This window comes from Gnatocerus cornutus, unplaced genomic scaffold (genome assembly GCF_029298725.1).
Source record: "Gnatocerus cornutus isolate USDA-ARS CGAHR unplaced genomic scaffold, icGnaCorn1.1 ctg00000242.1, whole genome shotgun sequence".
In the NCBI taxonomy this organism is placed as follows: Eukaryota; Metazoa; Arthropoda; class Insecta; order Coleoptera; family Tenebrionidae; genus Gnatocerus; species Gnatocerus cornutus.
Window position 1 is genome coordinate 12,501 of NW_028275561.1, and position 20,000 is coordinate 32,500.

General features: G+C 39.6%; 2 non-coding genes and 1 pseudogene across 2 annotated transcripts; all 3 read left to right on the top strand.

Annotated features, from left to right (window-relative positions):
* Positions 1 to 13,868: 13,868 nt before the first annotated feature.
* LOC148165703 (small subunit ribosomal RNA) lies at positions 13,869 to 15,789 on the top strand. The gene has a single exon (XR_015771244.1). It is a non-coding gene; the product is annotated as a small subunit ribosomal RNA (ribosomal RNA).
* Positions 15,790 to 17,405: 1,616 nt separating this feature from the next.
* Positions 17,406 to 17,562, top strand: LOC148165704 (5.8S ribosomal RNA). Its single transcript, XR_015771241.1, has one exon. It is a non-coding gene; the product is annotated as a 5.8S ribosomal RNA (ribosomal RNA).
* A 658-nt stretch (positions 17,563 to 18,220) lies between these two features.
* LOC148165705 (large subunit ribosomal RNA) overlaps positions 18,221 to 20,000 on the top strand; it is a 5,487-nt pseudogene continuing 3,707 nt past the window's right edge.

Here is a 20,000-nt window from a genome sequence, read left to right on the forward strand (position 1 = left end):
TTATAAATTCACAGACTTCCCTCCAACGTTACAGTTCCGAAAACTTCTAAGCTCACTGATTTCAATCTAACGTTACAATTCTAAAACTTTTGAGTTGACCAATTCCGAAAAGTCATAAATCCACAAATTTCATTCGAACGTTGCAATTACGAAAATTCAAAACTTGACGGAATAACAAGTTGAAAACAGCTACATTTTTCAGTAGATGAATTTCGATGGAAAGCCACAACTACAATTTTTTTTTTTAAATATGTAAATAAACCTAAAAACTTGTAATTTTTGACATTTCTGAAGTTCCAGACCTGACACATAGATGACGCCATTTTAGGGTCAGGTCAGGTCAAATTATGCTTAAAATTCAAGAAAAATACGTAAATTAACCCAGAATCTTGTAATTTTTGACATTTATGAAGTTCCAGACCTGTCATATAGATGGCACCATTTTTGAGTCAAAATAGGCGCCAAAATTCAAAAACAATATGTAAAATAAAGGAAAAAACAGTAATTTTTGACATTTATGAAGTTCCAGACCTGACACATAGATGGCGCCATTTTAGGGTCAGGTCAGGTCAAATTATGCTTAAAATTCAAGAAAAATACGTAAATTAACCCAGAATCTTGTAATTTTTGACATTTATGACGTTCCAGACCTGACACATAGATGGCGCCATTTTAGGGTCAGTTAGGTCAAATTATGCTTAAAATTCAAGAAAAATACGTAAATTAACCCAGAATCTTGTAATTTTTGACATTTATGAAGTTCCAGACCTGACACATAGATGGCGCCATTTTAGGGTCAGTTAGGTCAAATTATGCTTAAAATTCAAGAAAAATACGTAAATTAACACAGAATCTTGTAATTTTTGACATTTCTGAAGTTCCAGACCTGACACATAGATGACGCCATTTTAGGGTCAGGTCAGGTCAAATTATGCTTAAAATTCAAGAAAAATACGTAAATTAACACAGAATCTTGTAATTTTTGACATTTCTGAAGTTCCAGACCTGACACATAGATGACGCCATTTTAGGGTCAGGTCAGGTCAAATTATGCTTAAAATTCAAGAAAAATACGTAAATTAACCCAGAATCTTGTAATTTTTGACATTTCTGAAGTTCCAGACCTGTCATATAGATGGCGCCATTTTTGAGTCAAAATAGGCGCCAAAATTAAAAAACAATATGTAAAATAAAGGAAAAACAGTAATTTTTGACATTTATGAAGTTCCAGACCTGACACATAGATGGCGCCATTTTAGGGTCAGGTCAGGTCAAATTATGCTTAAAATTCAAGAAAAATACGTAAATGAACCCAGAATCTTGTAATTTTTGACATTTATGAAGTTCCAGACCTGACACATAGATGGCGCCATTTTAGGGTCAGTTAGGTCAAATTATGCTTAAAATTCAAGAAAAATACGTAAATTAACCCAGAATCTTGTAATTTTTGACATTTCTGAAGTTCCAGACCTGTCATATAGATGGCGCCATTTTTGAGTTAAAATAGGCGCCAAAATTCAAAAACAATATGTAAAATATAGGAAAAAACAGTAATTTTTGACATTTGTGAAGTTCCAGACCTGTCACATAGATGGCGCCATTTTTGAGTCAAAATAGGCGCCAAAATTCAAAAACAATATGTAAAATATAGGAAAAACAGTAATTTTTGACATTTATGAAGTTCCAGACCTGACACATAGATGGCGCCATTTTAGGGTCAGTTAGGTCAAATTATGCTTAAAATTCAAGAAAAATACGTAAATTAACCCAGAATCTTGTAATTTTTGACATTTGTGAAGTTCCAGACCTGTCATATAGATGGCGCCATTTTTGAGTCAAAATAGGCGCCAAAATTCAAAAACAATATGTAAAATAAAGGAAAAAACAGTAATTTTTGACATTTCTGAAGTTCCAGACCTGACACATAGATGGCGCCATTTTAGGGTCAGGTCAGGTCAAATTATGCTTAAAATTCAAGAAAAATACGTAAATTAACCCAGAATCTTCCCAGAATCTTGTAATTTTTGACATTTCTGAAGTTCCAGACCTGTCACATAGATGGCGCCATTTTTGAGTTAAAATAGGCGCCAAAATTCAAAAACAATATGTAAAATATAGGAAAAAACAGTAATTTTTGACATTTGTGAAGTTCCAGACCTGTCACATAGATGGCGCCATTTTTGAGTCAAAATAGGCGCCAAAATTCAAAAACAATATGTAAAATAAAGGAAAAACAGTAATTTTTGACATTTATGAAGTTCCAGACCTGACACATAGATGGCGCCATTTTAGGGTCAGTTAGGTCAAATTATGCTTAAAATTCAAGAAAAATACGTAAATTAACCCAGAATCTTGTAATTTTTGACATTTCTGAAGTTCCAGACCTGTCATATAGATGGCGCCATTTTTGAGTCAAAATAGGCGCCAAAATTCAAAAACAATATGTAAAATAAAGGAAAAAACAGTAATTTTTGACATTTATGAAGTTCCAGACCTGACACATAGATGGCGCCATTTTAGGGTCAGGTCAGGTCAAATTATGCTTAACATTCAAAAAAAATACGTAAATTAACCCAGAATCTTGTAATTTTTGACATTTCTGAAGTTCCAGACCTGTCATATAGATGGCGCCATTTTTGAGTCAAAATAGGCGCCAAAGTTCAAAAACAATATGTAAAATAAAGGAAAAAACAGTAATTTTTGACATTTCTGAAGTTCCAGACCTGACACATAGATGGCGCCATTTTAGGGTCAGGTCAGGTCAAATTATGCTTAAAATTCAAGAAAAATACGTAAATTAACCCAGAATCTTCCCAGAATCTTGTAATTTTTGACATTTCTGAAGTTCCAGACCTGTCATTTAGATGGCGCCATTTTTGAGTCAAAATAGGCGCCGAAATTCAAAAACAATATGTAAAATAAAGGAAAAAACAGTAATTTTTGACATTTCTGAAGTTCCAGACCTGACACATAGATGACGCCATTTTAGGGTCAGGTCAGGTCAAATTATGCTTAAAATTCAAGAAAAATACGTAAATTAACCCAGAATCTTGTAATTTTTGACATTTCTGAAGTTCCAGACCTGTCATATAGATGGCGCCATTTTTGAGTTAAAATAGGCGCCAAAATTCAAAAACAATATGTAAAATATAGGAAAAAACAGTAATTTTTGACATTTGTGAAGTTCCAGACCTGTCACATAGATGGCGCCATTTTTGAGTCAAAATAGGCGCCAAAATTCAAAAACAATATGTAAAATAAAGGAAAAAACAGTAATTTTTGACATTTCTGAAGTTCCAGACCTGACACATAGATGGCGCCATTTTAGGGTCAGGTCAGGTCAAATTATGCTTAACATTCAAAAAAAATACGTAAATTAACCCAGAATCTTGTAATTTTTGACATTTCTGAAGTTCCAGACCTGTCATATAGATGGCGCCATTTTTGAGTCAAAATAGGCGCCAAAATTCAAAAACAATATGTAAAATAAAGGAAAAAACAGTAATTTTTGACATTTCTGAAGTTCCAGACCTGACACATAGATGGCGCCATTTTAGGGTCAGGTCAGGTCAAATTATGCTTAAAATTCAAGAAAAATACGTAAATTAACCCAGAATCTTCCCAGAATCTTGTAATTTTTGACATTTGTGAAGTTCCAGACCTGTCACATAGATGGCGCCATTTTTGAGTCAAAATAGGCGCCAAAATTCAAAAACAATATGTAAAATAAAGGAAAAAACAGTAATTTTTGACATTTCTGAAGTTCCAGACCTGACACATAGATGGCGCCATTTTAGGGTCAGGTCAGGTCAAATTATGCTTAACATTCAAAAAAAATACGTAAATTAACCCAGAATCTTGTAATTTTTGACATTTCTGAAGTTCCAGACCTGTCATATAGATGGCGCCATTTTTGAGTCAAAATAGGCGCCAAAATTCAAAAACAATATGTAAAATAAAGGAAAAAACAGTAATTTTTGACATTTCTGAAGTTCCAGACCTGACACATAGATGGCGCCATTTTAGGGTCAGGTCAGGTCAAATTATGCTTAAAATTCAAGAAAAATACGTAAATTAACCCAGAATCTTCCCAGAATCTTGTAATTTTTGACATTTCTGAAGTTCCAGACCTGTCACATAGATGGCGCCATTTTTGAGTTAAAATAGGCGCCAAAATTCAAAAACAATATGTAAAATATAGGAAAAAACAGTAATTTTTGACATTTGTGAAGTTCCAGACCTGTCACATAGATGGCGCCATTTTTGAGTCAAAATAGGCGCCAAAATTCAAAAACAATATGTAAAATAAAGGAAAAACAGTAATTTTTGACATTTATGAAGTTCCAGACCTGACACATAGATGGCGCCATTTTAGGGTCAGTTAGGTCAAATTATGCTTAAAATTCAAGAAAAATACGTAAATTAACACAGAATCTTGTAATTTTTGACATTTCTGAAGTTCCAGACCTGACACATAGATGACGCCATTTTAGGGTCAGGTCAGGTCAAATTATGCTTAAAATTCAAGAAAAATACGTAAATTAACACAGAATCTTGTAATTTTTGACATTTCTGAAGTTCCAGACCTGACACATAGATGACGCCATTTTAGGGTCAGGTCAGGTCAAATTATGCTTAAAATTCAAGAAAAATACGTAAATTAACCCAGAATCTTGTAATTTTTGACATTTCTGAAGTTCCAGACCTGTCATATAGATGGCGCCATTTTTGAGTCAAAATAGGCGCCAAAATTAAAAAACAATATGTAAAATAAAGGAAAAACAGTAATTTTTGACATTTATGAAGTTCCAGACCTGACACATAGATGGCGCCATTTTAGGGTCAGGTCAGGTCAAATTATGCTTAAAATTCAAGAAAAATACGTAAATGAACCCAGAATCTTGTAATTTTTGACATTTATGAAGTTCCAGACCTGACACATAGATGGCGCCATTTTAGGGTCAGTTAGGTCAAATTATGCTTAAAATTCAAGAAAAATACGTAAATTAACCCAGAATCTTGTAATTTTTGACATTTCTGAAGTTCCAGACCTGTCATATAGATGGCGCCATTTTTGAGTTAAAATAGGCGCCAAAATTCAAAAACAATATGTAAAATATAGGAAAAAACAGTAATTTTTGACATTTGTGAAGTTCCAGACCTGTCACATAGATGGCGCCATTTTTGAGTCAAAATAGGCGCCAAAATTCAAAAACAATATGTAAAATATAGGAAAAACAGTAATTTTTGACATTTATGAAGTTCCAGACCTGACACATAGATGGCGCCATTTTAGGGTCAGTTAGGTCAAATTATGCTTAAAATTCAAGAAAAATACGTAAATTAACCCAGAATCTTGTAATTTTTGACATTTGTGAAGTTCCAGACCTGTCATATAGATGGCGCCATTTTTGAGTCAAAATAGGCGCCAAAATTCAAAAACAATATGTAAAATAAAGGAAAAAACAGTAATTTTTGACATTTCTGAAGTTCCAGACCTGACACATAGATGGCGCCATTTTAGGGTCAGGTCAGGTCAAATTATGCTTAAAATTCAAGAAAAATACGTAAATTAACCCAGAATCTTCCCAGAATCTTGTAATTTTTGACATTTCTGAAGTTCCAGACCTGTCACATAGATGGCGCCATTTTTGAGTTAAAATAGGCGCCAAAATTCAAAAACAATATGTAAAATATAGGAAAAAACAGTAATTTTTGACATTTGTGAAGTTCCAGACCTGTCACATAGATGGCGCCATTTTTGAGTCAAAATAGGCGCCAAAATTCAAAAACAATATGTAAAATAAAGGAAAAACAGTAATTTTTGACATTTATGAAGTTCCAGACCTGACACATAGATGGCGCCATTTTAGGGTCAGTTAGGTCAAATTATGCTTAAAATTCAAGAAAAATACGTAAATTAACCCAGAATCTTGTAATTTTTGACATTTCTGAAGTTCCAGACCTGTCATATAGATGGCGCCATTTTTGAGTCAAAATAGGCGCCAAAATTCAAAAACAATATGTAAAATAAAGGAAAAAACAGTAATTTTTGACATTTATGAAGTTCCAGACCTGACACATAGATGGCGCCATTTTAGGGTCAGGTCAGGTCAAATTATGCTTAACATTCAAAAAAAATACGTAAATTAACCCAGAATCTTGTAATTTTTGACATTTCTGAAGTTCCAGACCTGTCATATAGATGGCGCCATTTTTGAGTCAAAATAGGCGCCAAAATTCAAAAACAATATGTAAAATAAAGGAAAAAACAGTAATTTTTGACATTTCTGAAGTTCCAGACCTGACACATAGATGGCGCCATTTTAGGGTCAGGTCAGGTCAAATTATGCTTAAAATTCAAGAAAAATACGTAAATTAACCCAGAATCTTCCCAGAATCTTGTAATTTTTGACATTTCTGAAGTTCCAGACCTGTCACATAGATGGCGCCATTTTTGAGTTAAAATAGGCGCCAAAATTCAAAAACAATATGTAAAATATAGGAAAAAACAGTAATTTTTGACATTTGTGAAGTTCCAGACCTGTCACATAGATGGCGCCATTTTTGAGTCAAAATAGGCGCCAAAATTCAAAAACAATATGTAAAATAAAGGAAAAACAGTAATTTTTGACATTTATGAAGTTCCAGACCTGACACATAGATGGCGCCATTTTAGGGTCAGTTAGGTCAAATTATGCTTAAAATTCAAGAAAAATACGTAAATTAACACAGAATCTTGTAATTTTTGACATTTCTGAAGTTCCAGACCTGACACATAGATGACGCCATTTTAGGGTCAGGTCAGGTCAAATTATGCTTAGAATTCAAGAAAAATACGTAAATTAACACAGAATCTTGTAATTTTTGACATTTCTGAAGTTCCAGACCTGACACATAGATGACGCCATTTTAGGGTCAGGTCAGGTCAAATTATGCTTAAAATTCAAGAAAAATACGTAAATTAACACAGAATCTTGTAATTTTTGACATTTCTGAAGTTCCAGACCTGTCATTTAGATGGCGCCATTTTTGAGTCAAAATAGGCGCCGAAATTCAAAAACAATATGTAAAATAAAGGAAAAAACAGTAATTTTTGACATTTCTGAAGTTCCAGACCTGACACATAGATGACGCCATTTTAGGGTCAGGTCAGGTCAAATTATGCTTAAAATTCAAGAAAAATACGTAAATTAACCCAGAATCTTGTAATTTTTGACATTTCTGAAGTTCCAGACCTGTCATATAGATGGCGCCATTTTTGAGTTAAAATAGGCGCCAAAATTCAAAAACAATATGTAAAATATAGGAAAAAACAGTAATTTTTGACATTTGTGAAGTTCCAGACCTGTCACATAGATGGCGCCATTTTTGAGTCAAAATAGGCGCCAAAATTCAAAAACAATATGTAAAATAAAGGAAAAAACAGTAATTTTTGACATTTCTGAAGTTCCAGACCTGACACATAGATGGCGCCATTTTAGGGTCAGGTCAGGTCAAATTATGCTTAACATTCAAAAAAAATACGTAAATTAACCCAGAATCTTGTAATTTTTGACATTTCTGAAGTTCCAGACCTGTCATATAGATGGCGCCATTTTTGAGTCAAAATAGGCGCCAAAATTCAAAAACAATATGTAAAATAAAGGAAAAAACAGTAATTTTTGACATTTCTGAAGTTCCAGACCTGACACATAGATGGCGCCATTTTAGGGTCAGGTCAGGTCAAATTATGCTTAAAATTCAAGAAAAATACGTAAATTAACCCAGAATCTTCCCAGAATCTTGTAATTTTTGACATTTGTGAAGTTCCAGACCTGTCACATAGATGGCGCCATTTTTGAGTCAAAATAGGCGCCAAAATTCAAAAACAATATGTAAAATAAAGGAAAAAACAGTAATTTTTGACATTTCTGAAGTTCCAGACCTGACACATAGATGGCGCCATTTTAGGGTCAGGTCAGGTCAAATTATGCTTAACATTCAAAAAAAATACGTAAATTAACCCAGAATCTTGTAATTTTTGACATTTCTGAAGTTCCAGACCTGTCATATAGATGGCGCCATTTTTGAGTCAAAATAGGCGCCAAAATTCAAAAACAATATGTAAAATAAAGGAAAAAACAGTAATTTTTGACATTTCTGAAGTTCCAGACCTGTCATATAGATGGCGCCACTAAATTATGTTTTCGACTAACAGGTGGCGATACCAACATTAATAGTTACAGAAAGCTGTAATTTTTTTGACTTTCAAGTTTAGGTAACTGTTCTACAGATGGCGCCAGCATTGCTACAAATACAGGAACCTGTAGTTGTTTTTTGACATTTGACATCTTGACCTAATCTATAGGTCTAAAGATCAGCAATAGAATGGACTTCAAAGTTGATAATAAAGCTTTATTTTTATTATATATCGTAAATGGATTGTGTTTAAGCATAACGTTTGAATGGTTATGCAACCGCTTAAACTAATTGTTGCCGAACTTTCGTCTTTCCTTTGCATTCTTGAATAACGGAAATATAGATGGATTATTTTTGTGCATGAATTTTAAATTGTTATGCAACCATGAAAACACTAATTATTTTCTTTTTTCGGAGTTTTTTCAGATTATTGAAAGTCTGACACAAAACCTGTCCGTAACTGCGGCGTTCTCGCCAAACGCTACAGCTTGAAAAATCTAAAATTCGCATAGTCTAAATGTCCGAGAAAAATCGAAATTAAATGAAAACGAACAAAAGTTCGGACCGAACTAACATTAATCGAAAGTGGATGTCATAATTTTAAGTCCCTAACTAAACGGGATCTAAAACCCTTTCGAAACTGTGGCGTTCGAATTTTGATGAAAATTATTCCAAGTCCAAAGTCGGAACTGAAGCGTTCACATTGAACGCTACAGTTTCGAGAATCTATTCGGAACTGAAGCGTTCACATTGAACGCTACAGTTTCGAGAATCTATTCGGAACTGAAGCGTTCACATTGAACGCTACAGTTTCGAGAATCTATTCGGAACTGAGGCGTTCACTTTGAACGTTACAGTTTCGAGAATTTATTCGGAACTGAAGCGTTCACATTGAACGTTACAGTTTCGAAAGGACAAAATTAACAAAGACCAAAAGTCCGAGAAAAATTGAAATTAAATGAAAATGAACAAAAGTTCGGACCGAACTAACATTAATCGAAAGTGGATGTCATAATTTTAAGTCCCTAACTGAACGGGATCTAAAACCCTTTCGAAACTGTGGCGTTCGAATTTTGATGAAAATTATTCTAAGTCCAAAGTCGGAACTGAAGCGTTCACATTGAACGCTACAGTTTCGAAAATCTATTCGGAACTGAAGCGTTCACACTGGCGATTGCTTATGCAACCATGAAAGCACAAATATGAAACGCTACAGTTTCGAAAACTCATTCGGAACTGAAGCGTTCACACTGGCGATTGTTTATGCAACCATGAAAGCACAAAAATGAAACGCCACAGTTGCGAAAACTCATTCGGAACTGATGCGTTTACACCGAACGCTACAGTTTTGAAACCTCGTTCGGAACTGATGCGTTCAAAAATGTCGAAATTTTTACAAGTCCAGTTTCGGAACTGTAGCGACTGCATGGACTTAGCGCGAAAAGGACACATTCAGTGGGAACTGTAGCGGTAGGGACCCGTAAAAAAAGTAAAAAAAATAATAAAATATTTTATTTTTTGCTTTTTACCTTCCGTATACACAATTTTTTTTTTTTTTTTTTTTTTTTTTTTTTTAAAGTCCAAATTGGGAACTGTAGCGGTCAACAGAAAAAAAAACTTTTTCCATCAACCACATACAATTCCCATTTTTAATATAATATTATTATTTATATTAATATTATAATTATTCATAATATATTACTGAACATTTGCTTCTCCTCAGTTTCGTTCTTTGGTTTCCAATATCATTCACTCGATCATATTTAATTCAAGCTTGTTATCGGAGGAGAAACAAGTCTTTCACAATTTTCACCAGTTCTGCTTACCATGTGACGGATCTTTTGTTTTTCAACGGGCGGAACAATAATCGAGATTTTTACTGCTTGGTGTTTCGGGCTTTGTGTTTTATTTTATAGATCCGTCACATTATTCAAGTAAATTATTCAATTCAATTTGTCGTCTGCATTAGAGTCAAGATTATTAATTTCATCTCATTTGCAGACGACTTTGGATAAGAGCACTGGGTGGTCACGTTTTTTAACTAGCGGTGAATTAGCTAATTCGTTCGCAAAATGCACGTTACAGGCGGACTAATTCACATTTCGCTATTCATCGAGAAATTTTTATTCACAGCGGTATATTGTCTTTCTAGAGACTTACCACTTTTTATTTCATCGATGTATTTTTATTTTTAATTTAGCATAATATCATTAAACGGGGTCGCGATGTACGAGAGGTAACAGATCGTACGGACGCGCACATTTGATTTCATGTCAATCCATTCATCGTGCGTACTTGTCCGTCATCGCTGCCACTTACCATCACTACTCCCTATATATGCCACCGCGGCAGCGATCAGCTCTGAATCGCTCGATGCGTGAAACGATCGAAATCCCATAGTGCGCCGGCCGCTCGCTATGGGCGAGGGGTAGAGTAAAACGGTCTGATCGCTCGGTGCAAAAGTCCGTTTGGGTACTTAGAGACGGAATTTTAAAATTCTGATTTCGCAGATCAATTTCAAGGATTATTAGGACTCGAATGCTGTCGACCATGTTTTGTAAAAAAAGTTTTTTACGTTTTTACGGCAATTTGAGCTGAACGCTACAGTTTCGAAAAAAAGTCGGAACTGTGGCGTTCGATCGAAATTTTTCCAAGTCCGAAGTCGAAACTGTAGCGGTCGACCAAAATTTTTCTAAGTCCGATTCGAAACTGAGGCGTTCGACCGAAATTTTTCCAAGTCCAATTCGAAACTGTAGCGTTCGAACAAAATTTTTCTAAGTCCGAAGTCGAAACTGTAGCGTTCGGCGCTCATTCGTCTAAGTCCGAACTCGGAAGTGTAGCGGTTGACAAATTTACATTGACCAAAAGTCCGAGAAAAATCGAAATTAAATCCAAACGAACAAATGTTTGGGTCGAACTAGCATCGATAGAAGGTAGATTTTATAATTTCAAGCTCCTAATTAAACGGGATCTAAAACCCTCTGGAAACTGAGGCGTTCGAAATTTTGATGAAAATTTTTCTAAGTCCGAAATAGGAACTGTGGCGGTCGAGCGAAATTTTTCTAAGTCCGTAGTCGAAACTGAGGTGTTCGAATTTTTGATAAAAATTTTTCTAAGTCTCATGTTGGAACTGTGGCGGTCGAGCGAAATTTTTCCAAGTCCGAAGTCGAAACTGTAGCGTTCGAACGAAATTTTTCTAAGTCCGAAGTCGAAACTGTAGCGTTCGGCGCTCATTCGTCTAAGTCCGAAGTCGGAAGTGTAGCGGTTGACAAATTTACATTGACCAAAAGTACGAGAAAAATCGAAATTAAATGCAAACGAACAAATGTTTGGGTCGAACTAACATCGATAGAAGGTAGATTTTATAATTTCAAGCTTCTAATTAAACGGGATCTAAAACCCTCTGGAAACTGAGGCGTTCGAAATTTTGATGAAAATTTTTCTAAGTCCGAAATAGGAACTGTGGCGGTCGAGCGAAATTTTTCTAAGTCCGTAGTCGAAACTGAGGTGTTCGAATTTTTGATAAAAATTTTTCTAAGTCTCATGTTGGAACTGTGGCGGTCGAGCGAAATTTTTCCAAGTCCGAAGTCGAAACTGTAGCGTTCGAACGAAATTTTTCTAAGTCCGAAGTCGAAACTGTAGCGGTCGACCAAAATTTTTCTAAGTCCGATTCGAAACTGAGGCGTTCGACCGAAATTTTTCTAAGTCCAATTCGAAACTGTGGCGGTCGAGCGAAATTTTTCTAAGTCCGAAGTCGAAACTGTAGCGTTCGGCGCTCATTCGTCTAAGTCCGAAGTCGGAAGTGTAGCGGTTGATAAATTTACATTGACCAAAAGTCCCAGAAAAATCGAAATTAAATGCAAACGAACAAAAGTTACGGTCGAACTAACACCAAACAAGGGTGGCTGTGATAATTTCAAACCCCTAACTAAACGGGATCTAAAACCCTCTGGAAACTGAGGCGTTCGAAATTTTGATGAAAATTATTCTAAGTCCGAAGTCGGAACTGAGGTGTTCGGTCGAAATGCCGTAAAAACGTAAAAAATATTTTTTTCAAAACACCGTTAACGGCATTCGAGTCCTAATGACCCTTGAAATTGATCTGCGAAATCAGAATTTTAAAATTCCGTCTCTAAGTACCCAAACGGACTTTTGCACCGAGCGATCAGACCGATTTACCCGACCCCTCGCCCATAGCGAGCGGCCGGCGCGCTATGGGATTTCGACCGTTTCGCGCATCGAGTGATTCAGAGCTGAACGCTGCCGCGCTGGCATATATAGGGATAGTAGTGGTGGTATGTAGCAGCGGACAAAAGCGTACGATCGAAATGTGATTTTATGTGCGTCCGATTATCTTGTTACCTCTCGTACACCGCGACTTACCCGTAGTTGGGACGATGGCCGGAATGTGTACCCTGTGGACCCACCATCGTTTGAGGGATGACAAATCTTGCCATTGACCATGCACAGCGAGATTGCGGATGCGGCGAGCGTTTCTATGTTAGCGGTCCAAATGCAATCAAAGATTTTATGTGTTCGTGTCAGAACGACCAAAAATTAACAAATGCGTCAACTCACTAAAGTCCGAGCGAGAATTTTGAAATAAATAAAATTTCATAAACTCGTAACGTGTGAATATTTCTAAAGAGAAATCTCACAATAAACCGTCGCTTTCAATCTAGCGAAGAGTATGGAGAATGTTTGAACTTTTGCTTGTCGACGACGATATTTTTTCTTTACGATAAAATTTCAAGTCGATGTGCCCAAAAATCTCTAAATTTTGAACTGGGAAATTATTTCTTCGTCCGATGAATCGCATTGATCTCTGTTTTTGACGAAAAAAAGACGGATAAAATGCAGCATTCAATCAAGGATATAAAATAAAAGAAAAATTTTCCGTAAAAACTATATTACAATGGAGGATTATGTTTCTACTTTTCGTCCGATGAGTCGCAACAAAAATAAGTAATCCATCCGTCGTTGTTCGTTTAGTCGATCTGAATGCACTGTAAAAATTTATTAAAGTAAAATGTTACGTTTGCATTTCATGAATTTTGACAAACGTGTACCGAAATGTGTACAAATTATTTATTTCGACGACGACGACAACTTAGAACGGATGAATAAAATTAATTGTTGCAAGATTCAAACAAGGATGAAAAAGTCATAGAAAATTATTCCGTAACCATGATATTGGATTATTTTTTCTTCACTCTCTCCTCCGATGAGTCGCAACAAATAAAAATCCATAAATCAATTCATCCGTCGTTGTTCGTTTAGTCGATCTGAATGCACTGTAAAAATTTATTAAAGTAAAAATGTTACGTTGCATTTCATGAATTTTGACAAACGTGTACCCCGAAGTGTGTACAAATTATTTATTTCGACGACGACGACAACTTAGAACGGATGAATAAGAATAAAATTGTTGCAGGAGATTCAATCAAGGATGATGTGAAAAAAATGTCGAAAAATTTTCCATCCAGAAAGATCGCGTGGCGTTACGTCTCTTCTTACGAGGTTTTCGTTTCGCAGACACGCACACTTTCTTCAAAACAATAATAGGAAAGTGTTCAGTTTTTTATAAGAGCAGCAGGTGTCTTTCCGAAATTCTACGATTATTGTAGCTTATATGACTAGAAGGAAAGAAAGACTAAAACTCTCTTATTTTAAAACAAGAACGCAGTTCCCTGGTTGATCCTGCCAGTAGTCATATGCTTGTCTCAAAGATTAAGCCATGCATGTCTCAGTACAAGCCAAATTAAGGTGAAACCGCGAAAGGCTCATTAAATCAGTTATGGTTCCTTAGATCGTACCCACATTTACTTGGATAACTGTGGTAATTCTAGAGCTAATACATGCAAACAGAGCTCCAACCGGAAACGGAAGGAGCGCTTTTATTAGATCAAAACCAATCGGTGGCGGTCTCCGTCATCGTACAACTTGGTGACTCTGAATAACTTTACGCTGATCGCACGGTCTCGCACCGGCGACGCATCTTTCAAATGTCTGCCTTATCAACTGTCGATGGTAGGTTCTGCGCCTACCATGGTTGTAACGGGTAACGGGGAATCAGGGTTCGATTCCGGAGAGGGAGCCTGAGAAACGGCTACCACATCCAAGGAAGGCAGCAGGCGCGCAAATTACCCACTCCCGGCACGGGGAGGTAGTGACGAAAAATAACGATACGGGACTCATCCGAGGCCCCGTAATCGGAATGAGTACACTCTAAACCCTTTAACGAGGATCAATTGGAGGGCAAGTCTGGTGCCAGCAGCCGCGGTAATTCCAGCTCCAATAGCGTATATTAAAGTTGTTGCGGTTAAAAAGCTCGTAGTCGAATCTGTGTCCCGCGCCGCCGGTTCATCGTTCGCGGTGTCAACTGGCGTGCCGCGGGACGTCCTGCCGGTGGGCTTAGCTCGAGAGGGCGGCCCAACTCAATCCCGCCGCGGTGCTCTTCATTGAGTGTCGAGGTGGGCCGGCACGTTTACTTTGAACAAATTAGAGTGCTTAAAGCAGGCTAAAACTTCGCCTGAATACTGTGTGCATGGAATAATGGAATAGGACCTCGGTTCTATTTTGTTGGTTTTCGGAACCCCGAGGTAATGATTAATAGGAACGGATGGGGGCATTCGTATTGCGACGTTAGAGGTGAAATTCTTGGATCGTCGCAAGACGGACAGAAGCGAAAGCATTTGCCAAAAACGCTTTCATTGATCAAGAACGAAAGTTAGAGGTTCGAAGGCGATCAGATACCGCCCTAGTTCTAACCATAAACGATGCCAGCTAGCGATCCGCCGACGTTCTTCCGATGACTCGGCGGGCAGCTTCCGGGAAACCAAAGCTTTTGGGTTCCGGGGGAAGTATGGTTGCAAAGCTGAAACTTAAAGGAATTGACGGAAGGGCACCACCAGGAGTGGAGCCTGCGGCTTAATTTGACTCAACACGGGAAACCTCACCAGGCCCGGACACCGGAAGGATTGACAGATTGAGAGCTCTTTCTTGATTCGGTGGGTGGTGGTGCATGGCCGTTCTTAGTTGGTGGAGCGATTTGTCTGGTTAATTCCGATAACGAACGAGACTCTAGCCTGCTAAATAGGCGTATTTCGACATCCCAAAGGCCCGTCGATCCTGGGTTCGCCCGGTGGTCGTGCGCGGTTTTTACTGTCGGCGTACAAACAATTCTTCTTAGAGGGACAGGCGGCTTCTAGCCGCACGAGATTGAGCAATAACAGGTCTGTGATGCCCTTAGATGTTCTGGGCCGCACGCGCGCTACACTGAAGGAATCAGCGTGTCCTCCCTGACCGAGCGGTCCGGGTAACCCGCTGAACCTCCTTCGTGCTAGGGATTGGGGCTTGCAATTGTTCCCCATGAACGAGGAATTCCCAGTAAGCGTGAGTCATAAGCTCGCGTTGATTACGTCCCTGCCCTTTGTACACACCGCCCGTCGCTACTACCGATTGAATGATTTAGTGAGGTCTTCGGACCGGTACGCGATGGCGTTTCGACGTCGTCGATGTCGCTGGGAAGATGACCAAACTTGATCATTTAGAGGAAGTAAAAGTCGTAACAAGGTTTCCGTAGGTGAACCTGCGGAAGGATCATTAACGTGTCCTCGTACACACGAATTTTGACATATGTATAATTTATTATTATGCATTTTTATTTGATCGTGTCGATGTACACTTTATGTTTTTACAACACCGTCGTCGATGACATGGAGTCGACGGCACGATCTTTTGTCGTGCCGTTGCTTGTTTCTTTTTGAAACACCGTGTGTACGACGTTTTGAACTACGAATCGTACATATTCGGAAAAACAATAGCGTTACGCTGGCCCGCAGCGCCGGTCCTTGCGATCGAGTTTTTCACCTTTTTTGAACGAGAAAAACCGAATTCGCTCGGGCATACGGCTGTTTCTTCGGGTACCTAGATTTTTTGATTTTTTTTGTACTATCTCTCGATCTTTTCCAATGATGGAAAAAAGGAGGGACGCTTTCGGTTTTTCGACCGGATCGCGGAAAGTTGTGAACTCCACCGCGAAAGTCGAAAGACGTTAGAAGTCCTCTTTTTTCGGACACACGGAGAGGATGTAGCAGAGTAGTCGAGAAAGAAGAAAATCGCAGGTGTCGAATTAGGTTACGACTCCGTGGGTTTTAAATGATTTACGCCCGGCTACGGGACCGGCGAGAAACGCTCCCGATTTTACGATTCGCGTGAATGATGTTCGTCGTTAGACGCTTCAAAGAGTTTTTTGAAAGCGCCGTTAAACGAGCGATCACACACACATCACACCTTGCTTTTTTAATGTTTTTGGTAGATGTGGTAAAGTGATTTCGTTAGAAACGGTAAAATTCTCTTTACGGAGCGTACGACTGCACCATTTCAAAATTATATACACCGTCAATCGTCATTAAGTCACGATATAGAACGGTAAACTTGAGGATTTTATGTTAGACGCTCAGTCTGGCACGTCTATAGATTTTTTCGTCAAAATTCACGATCTGTCTTCGGTTTGGCGACGAAAAAATATAGAAAGAAAATTGAAACACGAACACAAAGACCGCCCGCGAAAATCTCTTTTCGCTTACGGCGGATACTAATTCGCTTTTTCATAACGAGTACGATGATGTAATGATGTGTTGATTCCGATCGATCAAAAACCGTCTCTTCGTCACACTTTTTAAAGTGCTTGACACACGCACACTAAATGAAAGACACAATAAAGGAAAACTACCGAAAATGTAGTTTATGAGAGAAAGCAGCATTATTTATTAAAATTATTGCTGAGAAAAAGGAAATTGGCAAATTCCTAATTAAAATCGTATCGAACATGTCCCATCTTCACACATACATGCTCGTACTTTGCGTGTAAAAGCGGAGACCGCGTGAAAAAGAAAAGTGCTTCTTTTTCGGTGCGCGGATACAAATTTGTGTTTGGGTTAATATTTTTTTTAATTTTTTCGTACGCGTAAAACTGAGACCGACGATCGCGTTCCCTTTCAGACGAGAAAGTACGGACGAAAGACAATTAAGAGCGAGAATCATAAATATCCATACCACAACACCGAAATTTTAGACGTGGCACGTTTCGGAACCACGAAGATCATTTTCGTTTCGGATGTACGCACGTACGCAAAAATTTTTGCAAGACGTGTATAGACAGCTGGACGATCGGCATGATCGGGGTTCTTGTGGAACGAGCGTTTAAATTTTAAAAAGATTACCCTGAACGGTGGATCACTTGGCTCGTGGGTCGATGAAGAACGCAGCTAATTGCGCGTCAACTTGTGAACTGCAGGACACATGAACATCGACATTTCGAACGCACATTGCGGTCCTCGGATATAATGTTCCCGGACCACTCCTGGCTGAGGGTCGTGTCAATTTCAAAGACTGCTCGGTTTTCGTTTTCGGACGAAAACGTCGGAGCGTGTTGGATGTGTTGCGACGCGTCGAATAGGTACTCATTAATGTACGTGATCGTCACTTACGTCACGATATAACGACGCACGCCTCGAACGTGTGCCGAGACGTTTACTCGAGCGTGTTTTTTCGTCAAAAAGGACGGGACGGGTATGCTTTGTATTTTTTTTTTACAAAGTCCGTCGGACGTCCACCTTGCGAATCATAAATACGAAAGTGTTTACGTCGGCACATGTTCTTGCGTGGTGTGTCGTAGAATCGTGTGTTTGTGTGCGTTTCTCGTGCAGCGAGTAAATTTGCGCGACATCTTAAGACGCGAAAGCGACCAACTACTACTTGTTGTAGTTGTTGGCTGGTCTTTCGGCGTAGCACGTCCTATTTCTTCAACATGTCGTCATTTAAAAAAAAAAATGGCGTTTTAAGGTTGAGAACGTTATAGACGGTCGTCGTGTCCGAGACGTGTAATGCAAATCGCGACAGACGTCAGATCGTAAGCGTTTCTGTAAACTTAGCCATTTTTTAAAAAGAAAAATGACGAACACGTATAGCAAGGAATGGGAGACGTGTCGTGATCGTCGAAATGACCGAATGAAAAATTTTTATTTTTCATATGCGACCTCAGAGCAGGTGAGACTACCCGCTGAATTTAAGCATATTACTAAGCGGAGGAAAAGAAACTAACTAGGATTCCCTCAGTAGCGGCGAGCGAACAGGGAGAAGCCCAGCACCGAATCCCGCGGCCGAAACCGGACGCCGGGAAATGTGGTGTTAGGGAGGATCCGTCATCCCGAGATCGTGCGGCGCGTCCAAGTCCATCTTGAACGGGGCCACAGCCCATAGAGGGTGCCAGGCCCGTAGCGACCGCTGCCGATAACGGGAGGATCTCTCCTCAGAGTCGGGTTGCTTGAGAGTGCAGCCCTAAGTGGGTGGTAAACTCCATCTAAGGCTAAATATGACCACGAGACCGATAGCGAACAAGTACCGTGAGGGAAAGTTGAAAAGAACTTTGAAGAGAGAGTTCAATAGTACGTGAAACCGTTCAGGGGTAAACCTGAGAAACCCGAAAGGTCGAAAGGGGAGATTCAGCGTGACTCGATGGCGGCGCTGGACGATCGTGTGACAGATGGCGTACGCGTCGTTTGCACCTTTCGTTTTGTCGATCTGCCGTCGAACGCGTGCACTTCTCCCCCTGTAGGACGTCGCGATCCGTTGAGTGCCGGTCTAAGGCCCGCGGTGGAGCTCGTTCGGACGGTTCGCCGTTCGCCGAATGAACCCGTGGTGTTTCCCGATCGGCTCGCTCGACGGTATACAGATGGCGCGGGGCCGCTACACAGTTAGCGTCCGACCTTCGGCAAGCGCGCCCGTCGTGATGGTGATCGGACCTGGTGCCGGTCCCGTCCCCGGGTGGCTGTTCGCTGAGGTGTTCTCGGACAGACCTCGTTGAAACGCCGATCTGCGACGCTATAGCTTTGGGTACTTTCAGGACCCGTCTTGAAACACGGACCAAGGAGTCTAGCATGTGCGCGAGTCATTGGGATTTAACTAAACCTAAAGGCGCAATGAAAGTGAAGGTCCGCCTTGCGCGGACCAAGGGAGGATGGGCGGTCGTTACGGCTGCCGCCCCGCACTCCCGGGGCGTCTCGTTCTCATTGCGAGAAGAGGCGCACCAAGAGCGTACACGCTGGGACCCGAAAGATGGTGAACTATGCCTGGTCAGGACGAAGTCAGGGGAAACCCTGATGGAGGTCCGTAGCGATTCTGACGTGCAAATCGATCGTCGGAACTGGGTATAGGGGCGAAAGACTAATCGAACCATCTAGTAGCTGGTTCCCTCCGAAGTTTCCCTCAGGATAGCTGGCGCTCATAGCATACGAGTTTCATCCGGTAAAGCGAATGATTAGAGGCATTGGGGTCGAAACGGCCTCAACCTATTCTCAAACTTTAAATGGGTGAGATCTCCGGCTTGCTCGAACTATTGAAGCCGCGAGACTCGAATCAGAGTGCCAAGTGGGCCATTTTTGGTAAGCAGAACTGGCGCTGTGGGATGAACCAAACGCCGAGTTAAAGCGCCTAAATCGACGCTTATGGGATACCATGAAAGGCGTTGGTAACTTAAGACATCAGGACGGTGGCCATGGAAGTCGGAATCCGCCAAGGAGTGTGTAACAACTCACCTGCCGAAGTTACTAGCCCTGAAAATGGATGGCGCTGAAGCGTCGTGCTTATACTCGGCCGTCAGAGGCATGTGCGGTCAGGTTATTAAATTAACCGGCCATGAAGCCCTGACGAGTAGGAGGGTCGCGGCGGTGAGCGCAGAAGGACTGGCCGTGAGGCCGTCTGGAGCCGCCGTCGGTGCAGATCTTGGTGGTAGTAGCAAATACTCCAGCGAGGCC